The sequence below is a fragment of the Anthonomus grandis genome, chromosome 18 (assembly GCF_022605725.1).
Source record: "Anthonomus grandis grandis chromosome 18, icAntGran1.3, whole genome shotgun sequence".
NCBI classification, from domain to species: Eukaryota; Metazoa; Arthropoda; class Insecta; order Coleoptera; family Curculionidae; genus Anthonomus; species Anthonomus grandis.
The window spans coordinates 5854389-5872275 of NC_065563.1; the positions used below are offsets into that span (position 1 = coordinate 5854389).

The following is a 17887-nucleotide window of genomic DNA, read 5'->3' on the forward strand; positions in this document are numbered from 1 at the left end:
GAAAATATATGAAAATAATATCTCATATCTTCACAAACACGTTTTCTAAAAAAACTTCCAAAGAACTCTTCGATATTGGCGTCATGCAATAGTTTCATCAACTGGTGAGTGTTGGACGAGTAAGTTGAAGCGTTGGCTTGCAGGTGGCGCCACCGCATATAATGTAGGCATCTGGGTTCTTGTCGACGGCCTACTACGTCTAATCTAATAATGTGATCGCCAGTTTAAGACGCGCTGGATGTTGGGATTAATCCGTTCAATGAAAACTACCACACATAACTCACAACAACTTATTATATTTCTCGCAACTTAATAAATTCATTTAGACATTTAGCCTCTTGTCACACGCTCAAGTTACTTCAAGAGTTTAAGCTCAAGAGAGCTCTCAAACCCGAATAATAATTGAATGGTGGGTTGCGTACCTCTCACATTCGTTAACCTCAATAAAAAGAGACAGATCTAACCGAGGACAGAGGTAGACATATGATGGAAACGCAGTTCCCTACAGAAATAAGGCTACAACTATAGAATAATATTGAGGGGGTATACATACATACATACTGGGTGACTACAACCCAGTTTTACCCCGCCTATCCCTGTTTCATGATTTGCTGGTACCAGGAGAGATATTCATCGAGCATTAGACCCAAAAACTTAGTTTCAGTTTCTAGAAGATAATGTTAATTTTCTAAATTAATATGAGGTTTTTTTTCACTGTTCATGATTAGATTATGTTGAATGAATCGACTCTAATGCTATTGCTGAGTTATTCCGAATGATTGTCAATATTGTAGCCTAGAATCGGTTAAGTTTGTATCGTCTGTGTAATTAGGGAATCTATACAGTCATATGCCTTGCTGAAATCCAAAAATAATGCCAATGTTATGTCTTTACTCTCCAGTGTTCCAGGATAGCCTTTGTGAACTGAAATATGGCAGTTGTTATGCCTTTCAGACAAGACATTGGCATCCTTAGAGCACTTTAGAATGCTTGTGACATTTAAATATCTTTCAAAAACTAGAAAAGAGACTTGTGATATTTGAAATTTTAATGAATTAATAAAGTTTAACGTTCTTAGGGCGAAATTACGGACTAGCTGGTAAAGTTCCTGTGTGTTATGAGGCAGATAAATTCTATCCTCTCCGTAAACCTACCAATAGCTGTAGGAGGAATTATGAACTAAATTTTAACCCGATGTTAACTAGCAGAAGGTTTACAGTTTGACAGCAACATAATATTTTTAAGAAAAAAGAAAGATTAGGGTTATGAATATCCGGTCCTGAGAAAATCAATAAAATAAACAAAAATAATGGAAGTGTTTGGTTTTTAATTTGTGATAATAGTTATAAGTACTTGTATACTTGTTTTGTGCCAAATACGATATTCTTTCTGTTAGTACTAGTATTAATAGGTATTTGCATTTTTGTTAATTGTTTGTAAGTATCGCAGCAGACATTTGTCAGCAAATCACAGTACACAGCTTTTTAGAAACTGTATACTGTAAAGTGAATTTGGTAAAATTTTAATCAATTTTTTTTACATTATTTTTCAGAGGATGTCTCAATAACCTAACATAAAAAAAAGATCAGTAAACTTTTCTAAAAAAAAAAGTTATTTTGCTCTGTAATTTAGTAAGTCAATATGCAAGAACAATTGAATCAAAAAAGACTAATGCAACATTTTGGAAAGAAAAAAATCAGGCCTGGAAAAAATTGACAGCAGAAATTAATGTAAAAAACCCTGTCAGGGGTGGTTCGAACCACTGAATGATCTTCGAACAAAGTATGAGGGTATAAAAAAAATCTAAGAAAATAAGTAGCCAAGAACAAACAGGAAATATTTAAAACTGGTGGCACTAGTGGAACCATAACACCTCTTACCACCTATGAGGAAATATTTTATAATTTAATAACTCTGAGTGTTGAGGGACTGCCTTCAAGATATGATGATGATAATAAGTGACAGAATATGGTGGCTCAAATTTGACGATCCTATATGGGATTTCTTAGATGTATGTTTTCTCTTCATTTCTCAGTCACATAACAGTGGCATACCCAGCAAAGAGAGGTAGGTGAGGGAAGGGTGTAACCTTAAGTCGGGCATTATCATTTTAAATAAAGAAAGATTTAACCAGATGAAAAATAACAAAATACTCATACAGATTAAGAACAAAATTTAGAATATTATACACAAACTTCTTGCAAAACTATGCAAGCTCCAACTCTTTGAAAAATTTGAGGTTATAAATTTCCTGGTAAACCTTGAAATATATGGAAAAAATTAAAAAGTTGCATTTTTGAAAAAGGGCTGTATTTTTTTTTATTTTACCGTATTTTTAAAATCTGTAAAAACATGATTAGAACAACTTTTTAAGGACAACGCATACCTGATTTCAGCTTTTGTTTTCGACGTTTCGGTTCTTCGGAGATTCCATCCTCAACTTCTTTTTTTCTTATTGCGGTGATTTTGTTCTTTTACTAAATTAAAAAGATTTTTTTTCCCTTTAAAATGATGTATAGCTCTTTATAAAAATATTTAATGATTACATCAAAGAATTAAATAGTTTATTTTTCGCTGAGTTGGCTATGACTTTTATTGGCATTTTGTCGTACACACAATTATTATTACCTTACTAACTTGCTAACTTATATTTTAACGTAATTTCTAAACAATTAACTACTTTTAACAATAATATTATATTACACTATTCAACATGTCGGCCATTTTTGTTAAAACATGTTTCACATTTCTTTAAAACACTTCTATTTATATTATTTAAGACATTCCGAATCCTCTAGTTTCGAGAGTCGCAATAGGTTCAAACGCGTAAACGTAATTTTTAACGTATTCCCAAAGGTAAAAATCCAGGGGTGTAATATCTGCAGATTTAGCTGGCCAATTTACAGCACCGCGGTTCGGGATTTGAACGTCCCGAGGATTATGTGCGGGACACCCCTCCTGTTGAAACCACATATCACTCCGTATTTGTTCTGCAGGTGTTATAGCTCTCACGGCAGGTAATATCTGCTCTTCCAAAAGATTTAAATATCTTTGACTTGTCAGTGTTTGGTTATAAATAAAGGGCCCAATAGGGTGAGTATCTAAAAACAATTGTAGCATTTTACTTGAAAATAATTTTGTGGAGTGGATAATTAACTTACCGTACATCCCACACAGTACATTAAATCCAAATGTTACTTGTAGCCTACGTCCAGCCACTTCATCAGGATTCTCAGTAGCCCAAAAATGACGATTATGCCTGTTGAATACTCCACATTTGCTCCGAAAATGTAAATTATAACGGATCGCCAAACAAAATAGTGAATCTGTGCGGAATCGAATAAGAAACACTTTGACCAATTTTCAACTCATTCTGATGTGAGGTTTTTTTTTTAAAGTACTTTTCTAAGATGCTAAAAGTGACCAATCACGAGGGCGGATTAGATGTCGGAAAAGCGGCAAATGAGCAGGACTACGACGCCTTAAAATACAATCTCATATTGGCGGTGCAGTGTGGTGGAGATAAGAATTGTCTCGTTTTTCGATGAACGAGCGGAGAGCCGTACGGCAGAAATATCAATGTTGCCAAAAGTATTAATTTGGAAACGGCATGTATTGTGCCCTCTCATGCGAACTCCATATGTCCCCTCTAGCTTACGCTCATAAAAAGGGAGGTTTGAATGATTATATCTGTATATTGCTCGAATGTAATTTAAATTTAGTAGTTCGCTAACAAGATAGCCAAATGATCCTTTTTACGGTTTGAACATTACCAGAATTCAGAAAATACGATAACTAATAGCGCTAGCTATTGTTCCAATTTGATTTCAATTTAATGTTTCGTGTTCATTTGATAGTCAAAACGATTTAAATTTTTTTTTTAATGTATTGTGTTTAAAAAAAAATACTCATATCTCACTCTATTACTGTTGTCTAATATTCGAATATAATTTCAATTTGGAATTTAGGTTATACAAGATAAACCAAATGATACTTTTTACGTTCTGGACATAACCAGGGTTAAGAAAATACAACAATAATTACATCCTATAGCATTGTCCGATTTGACTCCAATTTAATATTTGGAGTTCATTTGATATTATACTGTGATTTTTTAATATATTAATATATATAATGATTTTTAATTTTTTTTTGTGTATTGTGTTTTAAAAAAATACTCATATCTTACTCTATTACTGTTGTCTATTATTCGAATGTAATTTGAATTTGGTTTTTAGGTTATACAAGATGATCCAAATGATCCTTTTTAAGTTTTGGATATAACCAGTATAAAGAAATCGATAACTATTAGCTATAGCTATTCTTCCGATTTGATTTCAATTTAATTTTTATATATAATTATTTATTTAACCCTAAATGATTTTTAAAAATATTTTGAAGTATTGTGTCTTAAAAAAATACTCATATCTCACTCTATTACAGTTATCTATTTTTTGAATGTAATTTAAAATTGATATTTAGGTTGTACAAGTTGACTTAAATGATCCTCTTTACGTTTTGAATATAACCAGGGTTAAGAAAATACAAAAATCAAACCCTATAGCATTGTCCGATTTGACTCCAATTTAATTTTTGGAGTTCATTTGATATACTGTAAGTGATTTCTTACATTTTTCTGATGTATTGTGTTTTAAAAAAATAGTCATATGCTCACTCTGTAACGGTTATCTATTTTTCGAATGTAATTTAAAATTGGTATTTATTACAATAGGCTTCGCGTATTGTCAGAACGTAGCGTATCTGAATAAGGGATTTCGGACCCTGCGTCACATAAACGTCAACAACTTTGCTTCTATGGCAAATTTTTTTTCTGGTTTTTCACCGTTTTATGTGGAAAGGCTGAGCCTACCCGATGGTGTAGATTTTTTTGGCCACGCCGCCCGAAGAAGGGTCCTTGGCAAAAAACTGCTTTTTTCGCGAAAACAGGTTCTTTGATCGGTGGGGAAAAATTGACTAAGCCGAATTTTCTGAAACTCATTGACGTCAAAGCCCTCGATGGGAAGCAGTGCAAAAGCAAGTGCGCTTTTTGAGATAAACTCTTTAAAAGTGCAATTTTTCTGTGAATGAAATTTTGCGCAGATTAAACATTTAACGGTTTTGTCTTAGTTTCGTCATTCTAAATCCAACGAGACCATTTCCAAAGACATAGCTTGTTTATTAATTTAGATAATGATTTTTAGTTTCTATATATGTGCACCAAAAACTTAAGTTTTGGAAATTAGCTAAAGCTAATAGTTATCATATTGTCTTAATGATCGTTATCTCCAAAACGTAAAAAGGATTATTTTGATCATCTTTCTTAACACTGTTTATGTTAAAAACGCATAACGAATCATATAGGTTGTCCAATATAAACTCTGTCTTTTTTTCCTACTGTTTTTAACTCAATTTTTAGTGTTTTTTTTGCCTACTGCAGATTCCATGTTTGAGATCCCTTGTCCAGGTTTACGGATGAAGAAGATGAAAGAAAAGCCACAGATAAGGAACAGCTTCTGGATGATTCATTCTTTGACAAAAGTTTATTGGTATCCTTTTTCCAACTCTCTTGCTAAGATATTAATGTATATTTATTTAGCATAAAAGCTACAAAGAAAATAATAAATATTTATAATGTAATTGCATACATAAAGATTCAAAGGCATAATATGGTTTAAGTTTCATACTTCATACAAAAGAAAAATACATATAATAAAACAATATTCATTATAAAGCAATTAGAACAAAAGTTTTAATTAATCTTTTAAATGGTTAAACTTTAACAAAACTTTTATTCATAATAGCGTTTAACATCTGCAGAGTATTGTATCAATTATGATGAAATCTAAGCTAATAACAGTAATTTCTTTTACTTGACAGGTAAAATTTCTTCATTTCTTCAAGAGTTGGTGCCATGTAATAGAGTAAAACTTAATTTATTATATTCTTCTTTGGCCTATTAAGTTTTTTTTTTTTTTTTTTTTTTTTTTTAAGAGGTTTAGGAAATCTGCAAACAGACACCCTGGACGTTGGATAGGGGGGATTCCTGTCAAACGTCCAGGGTAGTGTGGGGTTGGAGTTGGCCATGCCCCGACCCACTAAAACCCATTCCTCTAGTCAAGTTTTCAGGGTTAAAGCACACTGATTACGTGATTAGTCAATATTTTAAGGGGTTTAGGCACATTGTGTACATGCTTAGTCAAATTTTCAAGGGAAAGGTGCACTGGCTAAGTGCTTTGTCAATATTTCACGGGTATACAGTATCAATATTTATAAAAAATTGTACATAAAAATACAGTTGAGCATAATAATTATATATGTAATGCTTAATAATACTTCTTCGAGGCTTATAATATATGCTGTTCCTAATTATCTTATGCTAATAAAAAATACCAATTCTACATTTTAAATTACTAATAATAAGAACAAACAGTATACAGTAAATCAACTCAATAAGTAAAAGTAAGTGGTGAATATTGTATAGGTATTGGCGCAATTTTGGACCATTGGATATTGGATTTTTAATTTGCTTATTATTTAAATTGCTATATTTGCCCTTTTAGAACTTGAATTTTTAATTTAACCCCTTTAGACTGTTTTGATGTGAATTTAGCGAATAAATCCACTTTAAATTAAACCCGACTGAGAAGGAAGTTACTAGACCGAATAAACTCCCATAACTGCCAAACCGTTGAAACATAACCTCTTAAAAGAGCAAAAGAAGATTCAATATCAGGAGGATCTTTAGGCACCAAGCCCCTTTGTACAGAGCGATTACGGCATGCCCTCCCCCCCCAAGTACTAAATCTCTTGAGTTCTCTTTGGTCCACCAGGATATGATGAATATGCCGGTTCACCCTTAGGTTCGGTAAATTCATGGATCGTATAGTGAACAACTAGATGTTATGCCACAAAAGATTGACAATTATTTTTTTAATTAAATGTGAATTTAGCGAATAAATCCACCAAGTACAAGCTTATATGTTTTTACCCATTTAAAATAATGGTTAAGTTTTGAAACCTGATCAAAAGTTTTCAACTGCTTAGTAAAGAGTGAATTTATCAAATAAATTCTTTAAGTATTAGCTTGTATCTTTTATGCAAATTCTAATAACAAAGTTTTTAACTCCTTTTAAGTGTGAATTTAACGAATAAATCCACCAAGAAATGTAGCATTTTACCCCTTAAATTTAATTTTATTTGAATAAACTCATAAAAGAAAGCAAACCTTGAAACTAACCCCTTATTTTGAACCTCCAAATTGCAAAATATAGAAATTTAAATTTTATGAAAATCGTCAAAAGAAAACGTTTCTATTATAATACCAATAGGTCCAAAAAATAAAAGAGCATGCTCTTAAATAAAAATATATAAAATTGTACATTACCTCCACGTAATACAAACTAAATAACAAAACACATTAAATAAATATAAAACTACGTTTACATTTCCCATCAGCCTCTGGTGAATGTCACCAGGAGAATGACTTGTCGAGACCACCGAATATGGCCTGCTAAGCACTTTCACCTCTCCCCTCCCCACCCCCTCCACCGGAGCGGACGCGATTCGACGCTCTCGGACGCTCGGTACTTACATCTTCGGATTTATTCGTATATGTACATCATACAACAAAAGATCATCCTTTTATTTTGGTTTAAATTTCAATGAGGGTGTTCAGTTGGGGAATAAAGTACCCAAATTTGAGTTTTTATACAAAATTTTAAAAATTCTGTATAAAAATTTCAAAAACATATTTTTTCTCCTAACAGCATTTCCTACTTGAGGGGATTATTCACCCATAAATTTCTGTTTCCTGGATAACTTTTTTATTTTACAATATTTTTTAATGCGGTTTTCACTAATGAAATGTACTTGATTTTTTATTTAAAAGCCAAAAAGATGAATAAAAAAATCTTTCCATGCGTCACTAGATTCATCGATTTTAGAAACATTATATTAAAAAATCATTTCAAAAAAATTAATAATAAACCTTTGAGAATGGAAATACAAAATTCAGGCATTTTTCTTATAATTTCTTGAACCGCCGATAAGTTTAGTATCAGTGTTTTAGGCTAGCATGAATCAAATCAAGAAACGCGCGACGCTTGTTCGGCCCGATCTATGCAAACGACGGTATCCGACTACTGGTCAACAGCAATTCGATATTATGTAAAATTGAAATGTTGATTGGGATTTCACTTAGAAGTATTTTATTGCGAAGGTGTTCCAATTTTCTGCACGTTTTTCTTTATACTATTAAGTTTTTTATGATTATTTTTAAAAAATGGGAAAAAGAAAAGTCAAAAGTTACTTATGATTATTATTATTCTAAACGAAAAAGTAGGAAGCCAAAAAAGGATCAGTTTAGGCCTAGAATGGCTGCAAATATGGAATAAGAATGCTATATTGCTTTTACTATTTATACATATATAAATGAAAATAAATGATTCATTTTGGAAAGAAAAAATTATAGAAAAAATAAAGATTTTTTATTTTAAATGTCTACTGCCTGAAATCATAGATCCTAGGCATAATAGAGGCCCATATTCTCAATCAATGATAATATTTTCTCTATTTCCTACATTTTTGGTGAAAGTGCGTGTGTGGTGAAACGTGAAACTACTCTGCCCTAAGAAGCCTCGAAAACTACATTTTTTCGGCTTCTATTGCCGAGATATTAGTAAAAATGTAAAATTAGTAAAATGTGGGAAAAACAAAAGAAAACTGGGTTTTTCCCACGGTACAATTTTTTTTTAGTGATTATTGACAAATTTTTATGTTAGCCAACTGGCTAAACTTTGCAATTTTCACTAAAAAAACCCAAGAAAAAAATTTTTTTTTGATCGAAAATCGAAAATGGGAATTTTGAAAAGAAAAATTTCGAAAAAATGACTTTTATTTTTTTTTAAATAAACTATAACTCTGACAACTTTTTGTATCAAATAAAAGTTCTTGGGCATATTAAGAGTAAATGAACTATTAAACGTAAATATCGAATTATCAAGAGCTCTATGGAAAAATTTCAATTTTTTATTTTTCAATCCTGTACTACCTTAGAGTACCTTTAAAAAAGGCTATTACCAATTTGATTCTAAAATGAAAAGAAAACCTATTTCTTTGCATTTTTCGATTTTCCAACAAAATCTGGGGTCTAATGACCATTTTTTCAAAATATGCTCCGAATTCAAAATTTCTTTTTTCTAGTTAAACACCATTCAAAAACTGGTAAAAAAGCATTATGACAAATTTTTCCACCAATTATACGAGTGCCACAATATAAAGGGAAATATTAGGTCCCATAGAATTCATGTATGGGAATAAGACAACCGGGTTTTTTCGAGGATTTACTTGATTTTTCAAGAAAAAGCCGAGATAATTGCAATTTCGTTTTCTCACACGGTACCATTTTTTTTCTCAAAAAGATTATTTACAAATATTAATGTTAGCCCTAAACTGGCAATTCTCACTAAAAAAACCGAAGAAAAAAAATTTTTTTTGGTCGAAAATCGAAAGGGTACAGAATAGAATACAAGTTGGTTCACTCAACGCCAGCTCTTTGAAAATTATCGCACAAAGACGCGTCCGCTTCTGCAGGTGTGAACTATAAAACGAGTGTGGATACCGGGGCAATAAAACCCAAAACTTGGCCATTGATAGTGTTTACCTTGGTGTAAGGGAACGCTGGAAATTCCATAGGCTCCTAATACCAATACACGAGTACATATTTGCATCAATTTACCTGTTTGTACCTATTTGGTCATGAACATATTTGGGATTGTAGGATATAAAACTAGGTATATGGGTTATTATTGTAAATGAAACAAAGATAATAATTACAAACACTGGTTAAAGTTTTATTAAAATAAGTAGGTACATTATAAATGGACGGAGAGGCTGACCATTTTATTGATATAATAACTTCATTTTAAACATATTTTTCAACCTAAATGCGAAACACATCAACTTATATAAAATAATTATTTAGTATGATACATAAGTACTACGAGTATTTACAAATGATTTAATATGTTAAGCTTGCTTACATAAACATCTTTACCTTTTTTTTAGATTTTTTTTTTACTATCGGCATTTTAAATTTTAATGTATAATAAATACGCACCCTCATGTATAAACTTAAAAAATAGTCAATGGGAAATTCATTACAGGGATGCTTAAAGGTAGTGTTAGACAATAGTTTTTTGAAGATTATAGCCAATTGCTTCTTGCGCTGATAATTTATTAAATTCAGCGATAAAAATACTTACTAATTTTATTATGTACTCAATAATGTCTTTTGGAGGAATGATTAGACCACCAAATAAGGTATTATTTTTATATGCTTTTAATTTACAATCAAATAACTCTTTATTAAACAGGGCATTTGACTCTTGCATTTCCTTCTGCGCTTTTTAAATGTACATAATCGTTGGTAAAAACTTGAAGAGGAATATATTTAGGGAGGAATAATTGCATATATTATTGCAACCCTTAATAAAATCGGGATTTAAATTTAATAGGGCTTTAGCGCCATCATCTATACTATTAGCTGTTTCGACAATATCTAAATATCCTAACGCAAAAACCTTTTAAGAACTTTTAGCTAGTTTTTGAAAATTAGTACCCTAATCTGATACAACCCCAAAAATATTTAAACCGGTTTTGCGTATCTTTCGGACAGTTTCAAATAAAATATCTTTTAAATGATTAACAGGTGCAGATGTATTTTTACTCTACATTGAACTACTTTAAAAACAAACTCGTTAAAACCTGGATTTATTACCCATTTTTGCGTAAAACGGTTTAATGTAGATCTTGATGGTAGAGGATAAACGGTGGACATTTTTTGTAAGCTTTTGTACTCAGAAGAAACACACTTAGAGCAAACTGTTTAAATTCATTGGTATACCTGCGTTCTTTTTAGTCCTTATTCAGCAATAACAATTGAGTTTTTAACAGATTGCATGTATCTTCAGAAAAATTTGATTCCAAAAATTTCAGAACGTCATCCATGTTAATTTCTGTTTCAAGGCTTTTTTTGCAAGTGTGGGTAGTAATATAGTTTTTTTCTAGTGTTTTTACTGTCTCCTTAAGTAAAATTTTTCTTGGCGGATCTGCTAAAAGTTTTACTGCCGTTTGGGTTCCTGCAACTAATTTTGCCAGTTTAAATTATATATTCAATATTATGTATTCCATTTATATGAAAAACTTAACTAATTTATGCCGTTTATAATCAAATCTACGATGGATTTTTGAGGCGCGATATTTTTATTTTGGTATGTTACAAAAACATAACGACTATTTATACGTATTAGTATATTATAGGTATTTTGATTTAAATAAATATGTTACCTTTTAGTAAAGGCTGCTTTGGCTCATTTACTTTAAAGGGTTCTGTCTGAACAATGGCATCAACATTGGCTTTAGGAAAATGTGCATCATCTACAATATGTCCTATATTATTTTAATTTAAGATCAATAAAAAATAATTTAATTAGGTTTGAATTTGTAAAAAAAAAACTTTTGGCTTGGCAACAACATTGGCTTTAGGAAAATGTGCATCATCTACAATATGTCCTATATTATTTTAATTTAAAATCAATGAAAAATAATTTAATTAGGTTTGAATTTGTAAAAAAAAAACATACCCTTTTGGGTAGGTACTCCAATCGATGGGATAGCATACGAATGAATTCGGGTTTTCGAGGAATTTGTAAAACTGTCATCATTAAAATGCAAACTACAAATTCTAATACGGTTATAACATTGCGTTGGAGTATTATCCGCGTATCTATGAGAATCTTTAAATCCTAGGGCATTTTTCCAAGCTTGACACCTAAAATTTTTGTTTCATTTAAAACTGCATATTATATTATAATTTTTTTTTATTTTTTTTATACGAGTTATTTAAAATGCTAGTTAGGTAATTAAATAAACAATTATTATATTTGCAATATTCATTTACTAATATTAATCCCTTGTAAAGGATTAAATAGAAGGTTGAGTTAAAGTAATATAAAAATAATTAAAACTTATTTAATAAAATCTATATTTGATACATACCTTACTTCATCTTTAGACAAAACGATATCTGATCTGTCATTCGACTTTCACAACCATATCCACTGAACAAATATTTCGATTAGACATTTATATATTTAGATATTATTATTATTCTCCACACAATCAATAAAATCCACAACTATTTCTTTTAACTCCACCCTATACACCGAAATGTGAGTAAAACTGAAATGAGGTTGGCGCGCTCGGTATACATCCATAAATAAATGTGGCACCGGGCACAAGGGGAACTGCGGGGAGGATTTTGACGGCCGACCGGAGCAAAGTTTACTGAATAAAATAGTTTAAGAAAGTTTACTGAATATAATATTTTATTCAGTAAACTTTGACCGGAGTGACTCAACTTGTATTCTATTCTGTAAACTTTGGTTATATCCACGAAAAATTTCGAAAAAATGGTTTTTATTTTTTTATAAATAAACTATGACAACTTTTTGTTTAAAATAAAAGTTGTTAGAAATATTACGAGGTATCCGCATGTTAAGAGGAATTGATTCTAGCGATTACAGAATCGGAGAAAATTGGAAAAACTACTAACCATAATAAATATATATATATATATATATTATATATTTATATAATATATATATGTCGGGCTTAAAGAAAACTTTAGATAACCACCCCCACTGTCATTCCTTAGCCAGGGTGGAACTTTCCTCAAAAATGTATTACTATCCTTTAAATTTTTTTATAAATGCAATAGCGGGTCGAGTGATAGCTTGTTTGAAAGGTCTTTTAATTTTCTTTACGGCTATACCTAGTTTAAAGGACTTTAGCGATTTTCAAACTATTGACTATTTTAACATTTAATGCAGTTTTTTACAAAATAATCAGTTCTTTGTCAAACAATTGACTTGGCTGTCATACCCATAGTAAACAAAAGCCAAATATAAACAGTAAAACTTTTCTTGAAATATTAAGGGCATCCTTTGATAAAAGTTACTAAAAAGAGTTTATTGAGTACTGGGCTAGCCCCACAAATAAAGTTCAGTCCATATTGTTGTAATAAATGTATTATTTTACAAAATAAATTTTTGTGAGGTTATGTCGTCAAACAATCCAGTGTTGGCCGACTCCCACGAAGAAAATACCTGTAAGCACTGCAAAAAAGGTGTAAAAACTTCTTGGAGCTGTATATCCTGTTCATCTGCATTCCATCCTAGTTGCGCTAAACAGGCGAAAGTGGTAAAACAGGACGTAAACGGAAAGGAGATTCTTAGTTGTTGTCAGAAAACCGGAACTAGCCAAAAAATTGGTGAAATGGACGAAAGGAGGATGAAGGCCATTTTTGCTGACCTGTTTAAAGAATATTTAGCTCCTTTTAAAAAATCCATAGACAGAGAATTTAGCGAACTAAAGAAATCCGTTCAATACATATCGGACTCTTTTGATGAGCAAAAAATCATGATTGATAAGCTGGCTTTGGAGACAACTGCTGAATGAAGAAAATGATTCTCTGAAACAGCTTGTGATTAAGCTTGAATCCAAGATAAATAAGATAGAACAGAGGGAAAAAGATAAGAACATTATTATAAATGGCATTCCCTACCAAGAAAGCACAAACTTGGCAGATACTGTAAAACGTATTGCGAACACTTTGGATATTCAGCTGGATGAAAACTCAATTTGTGAAACTTACCGTCTAGGAAAAAGAACCGATGCTCCCCTATTGGTAAAATTAAAAAGCCAAAAACATAAAACTTTACTCTTTAGGAAAATAAAGGAAATGAAGGGACTGACAATTGAGGCATGTGGCATACAAGGTAAAAATAAAATTTACATAAATGATGATTTAACACAAAATAACCAGATCGTATTGAAAAAAACCAAGCAGTTTAAACATCTTCACAAATTCCTTTCGGTATTCACTAGAAACGGAAACATATTTCTAAAAAAGACACATTCTGCTGATCCAATTAAAATAAAAAATGAAGAGGACCTAAAAATTTAGAGAGGAGTGTTGTTGTGACTTTGTTAAGGATTACTGTTTATCATTTCAAAAAATTACTAATAATAAATGGAAATGGAAGTTTTTGATGAGATCCATATTGACAAAAAGTCAATTACCATAGAGCCGTAAAACATGTGTAATATTATTGAAGCAGCCACTAAGCAAATAAACATTTTATTGCTTAATATTAGAGGTATTAAAACTAATTTAGATAAGCTTATTGTGTTTCTTGAATCCTATAATGCAAAACATTGTGATATATTGTTGCTAACTGAATGTCATAACCTTACATCCGCTTCCATGTGCCAAATACCTGAATTTGATTGTTATTATGATAATGCAGATTTTAACGTTTTTGATGGTTTATTGATATACACCAAAAAATCCTTAAACCCTATAATATGGAATGGTATATGGAATGGAATGGTATATGGATACACAGGGAAGCAGATTACAAGTAGAATTAGTGTTACTAACTTAACTTTTATCTTGGAAAATTTATGTGTTAGCTTGGAGGTTTGCTATCGCTCCCCAAATTCTAATACACTCAACTTTTTAACTGATTTAAGCCATTACCTTGAAAATAAAAAAAAATGTGATGTAGCCTTATTTTTAGGGGACATAAACTTGAATATTTTAAATGATGGTGACAATATGGTCAATCAATATGTATCACTTTTAAATAGCCATGGCTTTTTTCATTATATGAGGATGTTACAAGACCTGATTCACAAACTTGTATAGATCATGTATTTCTCAAAACTAAAATTAAAGTAAATATACTTAAATTTAATCCATATATAGTAAATCACGATATAACAGATCACTTGCCTATATTAATAAATATTGTTTCAAATAAAAATAAACCAGAAAACTCTAAAATAAATGACATAACAATTAGAAACATAAATTATCAAAAATTAATCGAATTGGCCAAAAACAGAAACTGGAATGAAATATCTACACAAAACGACCCTAACTTAGCCTTGAATCTTTTGGCAAAAAATATATCTGAAATAATAAATCAGTCATACTATGAAAGAGTGTTAAACACAAGAGTTAAAAAATTAAACCTTGGATATCGCAAGGTATAATTACTTCAATAAAAACTAGAGACAAATTAAAACAAAAATTAAGGAAATATCCTACACCAGAAAAAATCTTTGAATATAAACAGTACAGAAATAAACTGAATAATCTGATCAAAAGTACAAAAAATGATTACTACAAAAATAAAATTCAGGAAAATAGTAATAATATAAAAAAATATACAATTTTATAAATGAGGCTGTAAATGAAGATGGGAATGAGGGTGAAAGGGAAATAAAAGTGATTAGGTCGCAAAATGGTGATCAAATAATAAATCCTATAGAGATCGCTAATCATTTTAACAAGCATTTCATGAATGTTGGTTTAAACCTATCAAAAAGCATTAATTCTCCCCCTCACCCCTTCACAATAAACAGGACCAAATTCCATGTATTTGAAACCCGTTACTCGGAATGAGATAATTAAATATATAAATTCTTTAAAAAATAATGGCTCACCTGGTAAAGATGGAATTTCTGCAAAAGTCTTAAAACTGCTCCATATGCACATTTTACCACCACTTGTACATATTATAAACTTAATTTTTAAAACTGGTGTAGTGCCAAGTCATTTTAAAGTATCTGTGGTGAGTCCAATTTTTAAGTCCGGAAGTAAGGAATTGATGGATAATTATAGACCAATAAGCGTCATCTCTAACCTGGGAAAAGTCTTCGAAAAATGCTTTAAGGATAGACTGTTATGTTATTTTGACCAAAATAATGTACTATCAAAAAATCAATTTGGTTTTACTCGAGGAGTCAGTACAATAGATGCTATATATGAGCTTGTTAGTGATATAACTAAAAGTATGGACAAAGATAAAAAGTGCCTTGCGGTGTTTCTCGACCTAACAAAAGCATTCGATACAGTGTCACACCAAATATTATTACAAACATTAGAAAAATATGGTAACAGAGGCAAAGTATTACAACTTTTACAGAGTTATCTATCAAACAGAATGCAATACACCAAGATAAAAAATAACCTTAGCGATCCTGATATTATTAAAATTGGAATACCGCAGGGCACTGTACTAGGACCCCTACTTTTCAATGTTTATATAAATGGAGTGAATGATATAAAAACTCCTGGCAAAGTAATATCCTATGCAGATGATACAGGAAATATATTTATGGCACATGGCAAGAGGCAAAAGTTAAGTTTCAAGAAGGTCTATCATTAATCAAAAGTTTTATCGACATCTGTAAATTGTCACTAAATCCAAAAAAATCTAAATATATAGCATTTTCCATAAACAGTTCAAATAGACCAAACTTTCAAAATATTATTGTAAACAATATTAATGAACGAATTGCACAGGTAAACTCTATAAAATATTTGGGAGTCCATATAGACAAATATCTAAAATGGGATATACACATTGATTATTTAATAAAAAAGATAAAGGCACTCTTACATAAATTTTATTTATTAAGGGAAATTTTGTGCAGAAAACTTATTGTGTTGATCTATAAAGCTCTCGTGGAACCCCTATTAAGGTATGGGATATTGATTTGGGGTGGGGCATATGAAAACAGACTAAAAAATCTTAAAACAATACAAAACTCAATAGTAAAGATAATGTTAAAGAGACCTAGGTTATTTTCAACAAAGCAATTATATAATTCTGAAATACAAGATTTGAAAACTCTTTTTATAACAACCTGTTGCTCTTATGTTCATAAATTCTATGGTAAACAAAGTATAATAAACCATAGACACCAAACCCGAGCTAATAAACACCAGCAAATTGTACTACCTTATATGATTCGAGATTTTGGTCAACATTCGGCAGTATTTTTAGCTCCAAAATTTTATAACCTTCTCCCAGAAAATGTCAAACAACAGAAATACTTCAAAAAGTTTAATGAGCATGCCCTAAGTTATATATTAGTAAAAAAAAGAAAATTTTGTTGATTGATCATAAGTGCTTGTATCAATATTCTGCTTTTCACCAAACCTTTTTATTTTCTTACTCGATAGCAATCACAACATAAATACATAAGGGAAAAAGAAAAAAATCTCAGTATGGACATTTATTCAATTATTTATTTTGTTTCAAATATTATAGGTTTTAGGTACCAAAGACTAGAAGATTCTGTAAAATACTACATAATACCTTTGTAGGTAAAATGTATATGTGTATATAGTATATGAATCTTTTTTTTTTGTTTTTTCTCTTTTTCTCATTTTTATTGTCTGGTTTTTGATTTTTGTTATGTAGTTTTGGGTAAACTTATTTAAAATGTTAAATATTGTGAACTAATTTATATAACGGCTAGTCTGCTAAGGGTAACAACAGCACATAGAATTTTTGAATTGTTTCTACCATAGCACATACAGATACTCTGGTATCTAGGTGCTTTATATTCTTAGAATTGTAATATTTTATATTGAAGTTGAATATATTGAACTATTGAACTATTGAACTGTAAAAATTAATTTATAACAATCATACGTAAACACTAGTTTAACAAATGTTGAAAATGGCCACCGTTAACCTCTATGTAATAATACTGATTTTGTTGAAATCGACGTCGCACATTTCGTAGCATATCAGGAGTTATGTATGTTGGCATTCAAATGTAATCCTTTCGCGCAATTCTTCTATTGAAGCTGGTTGGGTAGCATAGATTTTACTCTTTAGGTGACCCCACAGAAAAAAATCCAGAAGTCAGGCAACCGCACGGCCCATTAAACAGAGCCTCTCCGTTCAATCCAGCGACCAGGATAGTTCTCATTTAAATAATTGCGGACAGCTATTACCTATTG

General features: G+C 30.8%; 1 long non-coding RNA gene across 1 annotated transcript; it reads right to left on the minus strand.

The window, feature by feature from the left end:
- Positions 1 to 10063: 10063 nt before the first annotated feature.
- Positions 10064 to 11879, minus strand: LOC126746913 (uncharacterized). Its single transcript, XR_007664024.1, has 3 exons — positions 11643 to 11879; positions 11347 to 11436; positions 10064 to 11144 (listed from the first exon to the last, which is right to left on the minus strand). It is a non-coding gene; the product is annotated as an uncharacterized LOC126746913 (long non-coding RNA).
- Between the last annotated feature and the right edge of the window lie 6008 nt (positions 11880 to 17887).